At 36.7% G+C, this 11,994-nt stretch overlaps 1 long non-coding RNA gene across 2 annotated transcripts; it reads right to left on the bottom strand.

The window, feature by feature from the left end:
• On the bottom strand, window positions 1-2,200 carry LOC131594901 (uncharacterized). Of its 2 annotated transcripts, XR_009281596.1 has the most exons (4): window positions 1,810-2,200; window positions 1,275-1,678; window positions 754-821; window positions 1-299 (listed from the first exon to the last, which is right to left on the bottom strand). It is a non-coding gene; the product is annotated as an uncharacterized LOC131594901 (long non-coding RNA). The 2 variants fall into 2 exon arrangements; XR_009281595.1 differs by having other exon boundaries at window positions 1,275-2,196.
• Window positions 2,201-11,994: the final 9,794 nt, after the last annotated feature.

Here is an 11,994-nt window from a genome sequence, read left to right as displayed (position 1 = left end):
TAAAAACAAAGTTACAAGAGTTTTATTCAATTAAACTCCAAGATACACAAAAGTACATCAAAAACTAGGTCCATACCATTTCAATCCGAAATCCCATTACAAATCCAAATGTCTCAAATACCAAAATACAAAAAGGATTCACAAAACTACATAAAAATTTCAGGACTTTGACCATGATTCCTGAATCTACCAAGACTTGAAGTCACTAAGTCACTCTTCCGTTTTTGCATTGACCAAAACCTTGTCTTCATGATTCTTTGAACACCCTTCCACCATCCAGCCAAGTTCAAGCTTAAATCCTGCATCCGTAATTATCAACCTTAAAAATCAGCATCATAAGCTTACTTTGCACATTCAAATTACCTACACATTAACCATTTCATCACTCATAATCCATACCTTTTGTACAAACAGTAAACCAAACACCATTTTAACTAAAAAACCATCATACTAACCTAATCCAGTTCAGGCCAAAATCAGTTCCATACACACACAATTCACTTAACCAGCCTACATTCAAACAATCAATACATTCAAAGCAAAACCAATTTACAAATCCTAACTACTTTGCAACTGACCCTTAACAACATTTAACAGAAAAAACCAGTCCCTACGCCAAGCCACATCAAAGCAAACAAAGACCCCTGCAATACATTCACCCTAACCGTATATTCAAATAAACTTCAAATCTAACAGTTAATCCCATCCTAACATTCTAATACCACAGATTCACATACCATAGTAACCACATACCATGACAATCCCACACATTCATGAGCATGTGCATACTTTCATACAATGTAACCCTGCTGCCACAAAACCTGCATACGAAAAAATCATCACCATTCAATTCAAAAGAGAACTAAAGAACCAGAGCAAATTCAAACCAAATAACCTGCATATCACACAAAAATGCCACATTCAAATTCCAGCCATACTATCACATAAACTCCCACTTCCCAATCCCCAAATTTTCTATCAATTACTAACTAACAGCATTGTTTTCATAACCTCTTAACTAACTGTCAACTCAATTTCAATCAACCCCTAACTGTCTATAACTAAACCTAGCATTCCAGTTAACTAATTCTTAACAGCTACTTAACAAACTCCAATAGAATTCAGTCCTAACAAACTAACTGCTAACAGTTTGTAACAACCTAACCACCTCTCAACTAACTTCAAAACAGCTATAACAGAGTCTAACTAACTCCTAACTAACAGATAACAGAAAAGAGGAGAAGAGTTCAAGAGAAAAATCAGAGAAAACCAACCTGAGAATTGGTTCTATAAATCAGAACTTGGCTTCACTTCCTCAGGTCTGGACTTTGTTTTCCTTCACTTCTTCACGCACCATTCAACCTTTCATCATCTTCATCAATCACACACTCATTCACCACCACCATAACCACCTCCTTCATCCTTCCCTCCCTGAATCCTCTCTTCTCCCTCAATTCTCTCCATATCCATCTCCCTCACTCTGCAATTCCCTCACCCTCTCACTAGAGCTCACCTTCCATTGTTGTTAGAGTTTCAACCTCTGAAATTCTAATCAACAGAGCTAAACCTCAGAATTCACATTCTTCTACATCTCTCAGACTCATATTCTCAAATCTTCACTCACAAAAAAAATCTGAAAGTTCAATCTTCAAGAAACCTTCAAACACCGCCATAGATCCTTCATCCTCAAACCACAATTACATTCAACATACACAATAAAAACGTAGCAGAAGTCAAAAGAAAGAGCAGAGGAAAATCATCAGAAATGGATGAAAATCGATAACAGAAAAGAGAGAATTAGAAAAGAACCTTGGAGCATAACCAAAAACGGCAAAACTCCAACCTTCAATCCTCACTTAAGGTCACAGCAACACGCATCGAGAGAGAAAAGAACTTGAGATGGGAAGCAGAGAAATGTGGTAACTTAGATTCAGTTCCTCGATCACGGTGTCGAAGGAGCTCCGATCGGAGGTGATAACTCGTGATTCCGGCCGCCACCCTTATGTTCGCCTGAGAAAGAAAAGAGGTTGAGATTGATAACGATGGAGAGAGGAGCATACGCGCCGCCGCCGTCTTCGATCGTAAGAGAGACAAAGAGGAAGCACCGCCGTTCGCAGAGAGGAGAAAGGAGAGAAGTCTGAGGAAACGAGTTTCTCATTCTCGTGTAAGTCCAATAGCCACATAACTTTACCCTAATTCCTATTTCAATTATTATTTATTCAATTATTATTTATTCAATTTTAATGTATTAGCATTTCATCATCACATTAAATTGGCATAAGATTAGTGTGATTAAGTTGATTAGTGATGTGATTAATTGGTCATTGATTAGAAATTATGATGATAAATCTGAATAATCAAAAGTGGAATAAAATCTTAATAATTGAGTTGGTTTGAGTGTTGCTGGGCTTTGTCTACGAAATTGCGATCTACACCCCCTAAGCCCGATCATACCTCCTTTTTGTGTGCTAGTAGAAAACTGAACAACAAAATAGGGCCGCCTTGGGCCTCGTTCTGATGGGCCTGCGCCCAATTTCAATTTCACCCCCTGTCTCACACTTAGTTGATTAGTCTTAGGCCTTTTTTTACTTAGTTATTTTACTATGTTTTTAGATAATAAAAAAAAAACATTTAAAATCACAACTTTTGTTCAAGTTTTAGGTGATAAAAAATGACATAAAAAAGGTCCATAAAAAATACTAGTTTAGGCTTAGTAGCATTTAGGTTTTTTGTCTCCTTTTTGCTTGATTTAGAATTCATTTCTCTTTCATAAAAATGCCATAAAAATAGTAGTATTTTAGGTTAATTTTGCACTAACGCTTGAATCATTTCCTTTATGATTTTGTACCATTTTCATGTTATTTTTTTGTATAATTTTTGTGTGACTTTGTTGCTTCACTTTGGCCATATTTTTGGCCTATTTTGATACCATTTGCGTGCTCCTTTTAGAGTATTTTCCTTACCACGTTAACATTAGGATTTCCCCTCGTACAATAACAACATTAGATTAGAAAATAGGTCTAGTTCCCTTTCTCATCTTCTTTTTTCTTTTCAACTTTTAAAATACTTGATAAATACCGACAAGGATCATACCGCTATTATTTTTCATAGTAGGAAAGAAATGATTGGGGCATAGGCCCCGATGTATGTTCTTTTCTACTTAGCGGAAAAGAAATGATTGAGGTGTGAGGCCTCAGTGTATTTCTTAACCGCTATTTAGAGAAACGATTGTGGCGTAGGCCTCGATGTGCATTCTCTAAATATTCAAAAAAGGCGTATTTCTTAACCTCTATTTAGAGAAACGATTGTGGCGTAGGCCTCGATGTGCGTTCTCTAAATGTTTTTTTAAAAAAACTCTTTTTGGTATGATCTGAGTCACAAATAAATTCCCTTAAAAAAAACACCAATAAAAAACACTTAAAACAACTAATCAATGGTCAGACTTAAAAAAAAAGTAAGGAAGTGATGCGAAGCCTTGTAGTGGGTTTTGTCATCATGGAATTACCCTAAAAGACACAAACCAATCATTTCTTTTTCTTTTGCCTCGTGGGCACCTAAGGGCACTGTTATTTCCGCTCGATCGCATCGTAGGTCGTCCCTTATGCAAGAGCGCGAACGTTAACTCCGCCCAACTAAAAAACACAAAAACAAATAGAAAATCTTGAGCCGAACTACGGCGCTCTGATTCCTGAAAAGGATACGTAGGCATCAAGTCGCGGGGCTTGAACGAGCACATTTGTAAATATTTCCTTCTTTTCCCCGTATTTCTTTTGCATTCATTCGCATGTAGACATAGACATAGTATACACCCTTTAGATATAAACAAACATAGGTGGATACCATCGAGTACGATGGGCGTGAGGGGTGCTAATACCTTCCCCTCGCGTAACCGAGTCCCGTACCTAGATTCTCTGGTCGCAAGACCTTGTTCCTTCCTTTGTTAGGTTTTCTGGTATTCTTTTCCCTTATGGGATAAATATATTAGTGGCGACAGCTTCGAGTCATACGGCTTACATCAGCAGTGTTCACAGCAGTTGACTCAGTTTCAGGATTAACGTATTCTTTCCTTGTTATGATGGTAGCACCATATCTCCAAGGAATAGTAGTACTTGAGTTGTAAGGAAATGGCTTTGGCATTTGAATTGTAAGAGGAATTGCAACCATGTTTTGACTATCATAAGATATCTCCACAACTTCAGGGACCGGGAACTCAACAGTCACCACATTAATGTCATCATATCTTTCATAGGTAATGTGGAGAGTCCTCTAATCCAACATTCTCTAAATTTCTCTTCTGACTTGACGACAGCCTCGAGGATTTACAAAACAAATTCCACAGGCATTATGATCATGTTGAAAGAAAGCCAACCGACATAGCCTTATATGCAATTGGACCAATGGTTCTTTGATGAAACAACTATCCCATACTTGGTACCTCCCAGGGCATCCATGCACCATATTAACAGAATGAGTTTCTTCACTTCTTTTCCTTCTTGATATACTGATGATTCCTCTATCCAGTAACTTCTGAAGGTCGTTGACCATAGTTTCACACCCTTGAACTCAGTTTGAGCAAACTGAACAAGCATTGTAATTGTGAGAACGAAAGCAATTATGTCCACAGAATAAAATGTGCATTTGTACCAAAGATCGAGTTGATTCACGGACATCATGCACACGCTCATAGTCAGATTGAGTATGTATAGCATTGACAATCTCATGGTTGGGCAGTGGATTAATTTGAACATTAGGATTAACGTCCTTGAAGGTGAGCATGTTGCTTCGGACCAATTTCTGCACTTTACTCATGAGAGGGTAACAATTTTCCACAGTATGACTAGGAGAATTCTTGTGAAAAGCACAGCGAGCATCCGCCTTGTACCAAAATGGTGGATTAGCAGGAGGAGGACGAGGATCCCTCAGTTGAACTAGATTCTTATGAAGAAGCAAAGGCAGTAATTCCGTATAAGTCATCTGAATAGGATCAAAAGGCGGATACTTCCTTTGTTGATTTTGTTTAAGAGCCTGTTGTCAAGGCTGTTGAGGCTGACGCTTCTGCACATTCTGAGGTGGAGCTTGGCTAACAACTGGAGTCACAGAAGCAATCTATTGTGGTTGATACCGTCTTCTTCATCCTCTCGAGATGGCACTAACAGTTTCTTCCTTCTTCTTGGAAAAGTTACTACCAAATCCTTTGACGCCACCACTAGATAGTGATGAACTGGTTTCTTTGATGAGGCGACCTTCTTGGATACTTTCTTCAAGCCGCATCCCCATGTTTACCATTTCAGTAAAGTCATTGGGAGCAATTTCTACCATCTTCTCATAGTAAAATGTGCCTAGTCTCTTAAGGAACACCTTGGTCATTTCTTTTTCTTCCATGGGAGGAATGATTTTAGTAGCTAGTTTACGCCATCTTTGGGCGTACTCTTTGAAGAACTCTTTTTCTCTTTAGGACATAGCACGGAGTTGATCTCTCTCCGGTGCCTTATTAATATTGTATTTGTATTCTCTGATGAAAGCTTCACCCAAGTCATGGAAAGTACGGATGTGAGTACTATCCAAACCCATGTACCATTTCAAAGCAGCTCCAGATAGGCTATCTTGAAAGTAGTGAATTAACAAGCGTTGATCTTCCATGTGCATGGAAATTTTCCTTACATACATGATCACATGACTGTGAGGACAGGAATTCCCTTTGTACTTCTCAAATTCTGGGAGTCTGGTCTTGGGCGGAACTCTGACATTCGTTACCAAGCATAAATCATTTACTTATTTTACAAATAGATTTTTTCCTCTAAGGGCCTTGATCTCTTTTTGCATTTCCAGAAATTGGTCTTCAAATTCTTCCAATCTTCCCATACCTTCAAAAGGAGCACCATGGAAGATCTGTTCATTTTGGACAGGGATAACATTCATTGCCGTAGGAGCAGTGGTCGTGAAAACCTAAAGAATTGTTTTCTGTGGAACCGGAATTTGTTGTCCAGCCAATTGGAAATCCATATCTATTCCATATGGTCTAGTGGTAGTAGGACTCATCACAGGAATTGCACGAATTGCATGAATCTGAGTGGTCTCTATCTCGGAGATTACAGTAGTCTGAGCTTGGGTTAGTGGCTGATTCTGAGCAGCCACCAAGTCTTGAACCATAGAAGTTAATCTTTCAATACCGTAGCGTAGGACAACAACTTCCTCTTGCCACTCTTGATCATCAACAATATCGTCTTCCATTCTTTGACTCTGGCGCGAGTATTATACGGTGCGTCTGCATGGATGTGGTATGATGCATGCAATGCAAGAGACTCTTTTTTTGTTTAATTTTCAAAATATATCATAATATCTTTCAAGGATTTATTTAAGAGTTTCGTAAATGTAAACACTATATAGTAACTTGAAAAAGAAATTTCATTCATTAGTAATAAAGGACAAGGCAACCTTGGTACATATAAAGGTCATCGAGGTACCATTTTATTTTGATAGCATACAAAGGGACAAGGGACAACCAAATCATAAACTACTTTCAAGAGTTACAAGGTAGAAACAAACAAACAAAGCTAGTAAAATCCAAGAGTGATCATTGAAGCTTAGTGAGAAGTATCCATATTATCTCGAGTCTTCTTCTTCTTTAGCTTGACCTTCTCTAGCTTCTCAGCAATACTCTAGCTTCTCAGCAATACTCTTCCATGGAACTATCAAAGGGCTCAGGAGAGAGATCCCCTTTGGTTTTCCAATCTTTGATTTCTTTTCTATGGCTTGGATGCCAAGCATTAGCAATCCTTTCTCTAAACTCTTTGTTCTCAACTCTTTCTTCTAGAAAGAACCCGTCCAATAAATTGCTCCTTGGTCTTTTCTCCATAGGAAACCTAAATTGACGACGAGCTAACATGGGGCTATAGTTGATTACTCCCTTTGTACCAATGAGGAGCACATTAGGGAAATCACCACAGCAGTCCAAAGTCTTAATTCTATATAAGTGATTGTTTGTCCAAACAATCTCATTGTTTGTAAGAGTCATGATCTTGTGTGACCATTTCAATCCTTCTTTCTGGCTCCAGAAGTTAGGGGTATCAGGCATATAAAATATGTACCACTTCTATTGAAAAGGAGTACAACAGGTAACCTTTCCCTTTCCATAGGAATTTATGAGATAAATAGAATAGTAAGTGTCCCCAAGTAAGGTAGGAACATGATTCTTCTTCGTAAATATCTTGATGGCATTCATATCAACAAAGTTGTTAATGTTAGGGAACAAGAACAATCCATACTCCAACAAGGCAAAAACAACTTCAAAGTCTTCTTCCTTTCTTTCTTGTGACAAGGTGAGAGCTTTCTCAATTAAGAACTCAGCAGGTAATCCAGGTAATCCTCCTTTAGTGACCATGTTCTTTTAAACTTCTCCCTTTCTCAAATGAGTAGATTTTGCAATCTCACAAGGCTTGGGATCTTGTTATAAACCAGTGAAAGGAATTCTTCCAATAATAGGCAACCTAATGATACTTGAATACTCCTCTAAGGTAGGCAATAGTTAATAATAAGGGAAAGTGAAACAATGATACAATGAGTCATAGAAATGGATCAAAGTGGAGAGGATTCCTTCTTCCATCTTGGTTCTGAGGAGATACAACATTCTTCCATACTTGCTACAAAACTTGTCTTGATCAACAATCAAAGATCCTAGCTTTCTTAATTCTTCCACCTATGAAAGTATATTTCTTGATTTTTCTTCTTTTAGGTTCCATCCCTATAATGTTTACAAAACAAAAGGTTTCTTTTAATTCCTTGAAAGATATTATGTTTTGTGATTTTCAAATGTAATGCAGTTTTGTGATTTTCAAATGAATCAAGATCTCATATTCAAATGAATGATATGGATGGACTATAATGTTTATTTGGATGCCCTTGAATCATATTTTGAGCCTTGGAACCATCTCCTGATTAAAAGTCAACCCTCTAGTGAAATTAGGTCAAAACCCTAATTGGAGCTTCTGATGAACTTGAAGGTGATTGATCTTGTATTGAAACATATTTTGTCTTTGACATTGATTGGATAACCCTTAGAATCATGGAAGAATGATGAATTCCTTTGTGGGCCTCAGAACCCTAGTTTGCTCAATTTCTCCTTGATCAGTCTCTTGTCTTAGGACACAAGCAACAAACAACAGTTTTTGTTCTGTATTTTTGGTTAGCAAATGATAAATACGTGATGATTATGATGACAATGATGATCCTGTTATTTAGGCTATGGAGGGATCTCACTGGTCAAAAATTGGGGTGCAACAAGTTTCATTTCTTTTTTATTATGACAAAAAAGGGGAGAATTATGTATGTAAAAGAAAATAATATACATCTCCTAAAATTTTAAAGTAACCTGGACAGAACAAGGTCTACAAATCAAAGATAAAATCTCTTTAACTTGTGCTCCAGAAGTTTTTGTTGGTAAAAGGAATGCAAGTATCTATAGGAATGCAGGTATCTATTTAAAAAACTTATGAAAGATCAAGTCAAGAAGAAAATTATTCAGGGAAGTTATCCATCATATTTCTCTCTAAATATTTATTTCAAGGGGAGACTATATATCTCAGGGGGAGATCAATTTTCTTATACAAGATTTTCTTTAGAACGTAAATGTTTTGTCATCGTCAAAAAGGGGGAGATTGTTAGAACATAGTTTGGTTCTAATCATATTTTAGTGTTTTGATGATAACAAGCAAACAAATTTTGTATAAAGCAAACATGATACTCTAATCATATTTTAGTGTTTTGATGATAACAAGCAAACAAATTTTGTATAAAGCAAACATTCTACTCTAATCATATGGTTCTTATTTTCAGAAGATGTACCAGTACCAGCAATCAGAATTTGGCACTTATGAGAAGCTAAGAGAAACATAATGCAAGTTACGAAGCAACTTCTGATACTGCACGCTGCAAACTCATCTACGATAGAAGTTAAAGAACAAGGCTGAACAGAAGATTATAAGGAATGATTCAAATCATCACCGCTGAAAGCAACTTCTGATATTATACCAGAACACCGTAAACACATCCATAACAGAAGTTGAAGAACAAAGGCTGAACAGAAGATTACTCAGATTGACTCAAATTAAACTGTTGAAGACATAATCATTAGCAAAATGGCTGCAACATTCCAAAAGCGTAATTACCAAGGTTGATTGAAGAAGCTATCCACATGCAAATCCTTGAAGACAGCAAAAGCAAAGACTACACGCAAACCATTTAATGCTGAATACGAGCCTTGGAGATAACAGTCAAAAATTCTGAAGCTATATATACTCATGATCGTTTGAAGAAAATATACACTTGATAACGAGCGAAAAATAAGAAAACAAGAAAGAACACACATGAACACTGCAACTCGGAAAAATCATCAAGTGTGAGGAAAAACTCTCTGAAGCAAAATTTTCTTATTCATATTCTGAGTTCATTATTCTGTACTTAATCTTAGTGAAATATCACAGTTGTGATTACAACTTTCTAGAAGCAAAACAATACACTGTCAACAGAAGTTACGTGGTAACTGAGTCCTTGAGAGACCAGTTGAGTCAGAAGTCTCAAGAAGTCTAGGACTAGTTAAGTCTTAGAAGGTTGGTTAGTCACAAACAGTTGGTTTGTGCGGGAATGTTAGTCACCAGCAGTTTGGCTCGTCCATTGTATTGTGAGTCACGGAAGTTGGTCGTGCAAGTGTAATCAGGTTCTGATTGTAACACTCGGTATTTAGTTAATTATTTAATTAAATACTTTCAAATTATTTCGAATTTAATTGTTGAATTTGTGGAGTGTTGATAATTGTTGACATGAGTTTTATGATTAATTAGTCGATTAATTAATTAATTAAGTTGTAGAAATAATATTGAAGAAATACTAGATTTATTATATGGACTTAATTAAGTGACGATGGTAGTAAAAGGTGGGGTGTGAATGTTAGGCCCAATAGATTTAATGAAATTAAGTTAAGATAAGGATTAGGTTAATTAGAAGAGAAAAAGTCTTGGGGAATTGGACATGGGAAGTTGTAGAGAAGAGAGAAAATAAGAGAGAAATTCATTCCCGTTTTCTTGCAGCAGTCTCACTAAATCGAAGATCCCCGATTCGTTAACCGTTGGATCGTCGCCAAATTTTGTGGGTAGGTTCGCAACACCTATAGCTAACTTTTGACCGTTGGGATCTTCAAAATAAGGTCTGAGTTGTGAGATATGATCATCGCACTGTAGCTGCATATTTGGGAAAATTTTCAACTTTTGATTCTGATTTAAATAGGCAATGGTTGGGAGCTAAGGCTAGATGGCTTCGATCGATAGAATTGTAAAACGGACTCCGAATACAAGGTAAGGGATGGGGTTCTAACTCTACAACCGAACTCATGATGAATGATATGCGGGGGTTAATTTCGTAGGAAATTATTCCGGTTTATTTGTGTGTGATTTATGTTGCAAAACAATAATTTTTATGCTATTGTGTCGAATCTTGTTGTTGTTGAATCAATAGTGTAGTTAAATTTGTAGTGCAAAATAATTATTGGAATACTTGGAGATAGGAATATGATGATTGTATGTGGGATTATGGTGTATTTAGTTATCCGGAATTAATTGAAAATTGTAGAGGTAGTTCGTATATGCTAGTAGGTGATTGTGATCGGCTTGTTTTGTGAATTATGATGAGTACGTTGTGTTGTTATTTCTTTGTGATTTCTGAGTGATGTGTATATTGTTGTTGTTTTATGCGAAGTTGCAGGATGTTTCAGTGACGATGTATACCTCTATTTATTGGTATAGCGACGATATAGGCTTATGCCTTTTGTGACGATGATGTTGTTGTTGTATGTGTTTGTTGCATTCATATACATATGCATTTTGGCGACGGCCTGGATTGGCAAATTAGTGAAGAAGGCTTATGCCTTGATGCCTCTGTTAACTGGCAATTGGCGATGGGGGCTGAAGCCCTGGGTACCACATGCATGTGCATTTGTTAGAGTCTCGTTATATGTGGCATGAGTGTGATTTAATTGTGACGTGATGTGACTTGAGTTGTTGAATTGTGATAATGCGAATTTGTAATTAAAAGTTGTTATACTAATGACGTGTTGTGGCAGGTATTGTCTGGAAGATGAGAAATAGTTGTTATAACTATTAATACGTTGTTGTTGTTGTTGATTTTTGTTATTATAATTGTTCAGGTTAATTGTTATTATAATTGTTGTCTGAAATCCGTAACGTGATAATTTTGTATGATTTAATTCTAATATATTGTTTATCATGCGTTTGTTTATATTGGTAGATATCTCACCCTTTCTGAATGATGTTTCCCTACCATGGGAAATTGACAGGTACTCAAGATAGCGGTGGAAGTTTGAAGTGATTTTATGAAGTCTTTAGTTGCTGTTAGTCGAGTCGATGGTCGCTCTGATACGTAGCACTCGGGGGATAAAGCGATTGTTTAATTTATTATTTTGTTTGCTGAATTTTTAAGTGAATTGTGTTTTAAATTGTAACTTAAAGTTACCGTGCAATGATGCTATGACTTGATTTGAATATTTATGAAGTTTGATGATTTTGCTGCGAGTTAATCATTTAATTTAAGCAAAGTGATTTTTAGTAATGATTTGATCATCGTTTTAAATTCTTGTGCTATGTATCTATATGAAGGCAATTAAGCCGTAAATGTTTTTGAGATGACGAATATGTGATACCTCAAATGAACTTTATTGGAATTTATACTCTGATTTTCCGTATAATTTATCGGGTAGATTTGGGGTGTTACATTAGTGGTATCAGAGCCTGGTTGGTCCGTCCGGCCAGAGTCGTCTAATTATTGTTTATCCTTTTGTATGCGACAAGTGTGTACAACACTGTCGGTACTTGTTGCTTTCTGGTTGTTGCAGGAATTAGTTTGAGCGAAGTGGGGGAGAAGCTTTGCTTCTCGGATGTGGTTCAGTTGCAAGTTCGCAAAGATGATTGTTGTCTGGGTGTTTCGAAA

Source organism: Vicia villosa, linkage group LG4, assembly GCF_029867415.1.
Source record: "Vicia villosa cultivar HV-30 ecotype Madison, WI linkage group LG4, Vvil1.0, whole genome shotgun sequence".
In the NCBI taxonomy this organism is placed as follows: Eukaryota; Viridiplantae; Streptophyta; class Magnoliopsida; order Fabales; family Fabaceae; genus Vicia; species Vicia villosa.
The sequence above is the reverse complement of the archived record's forward strand: the minus strand, read 5'-3'. Positions and strand labels throughout refer to the sequence as shown.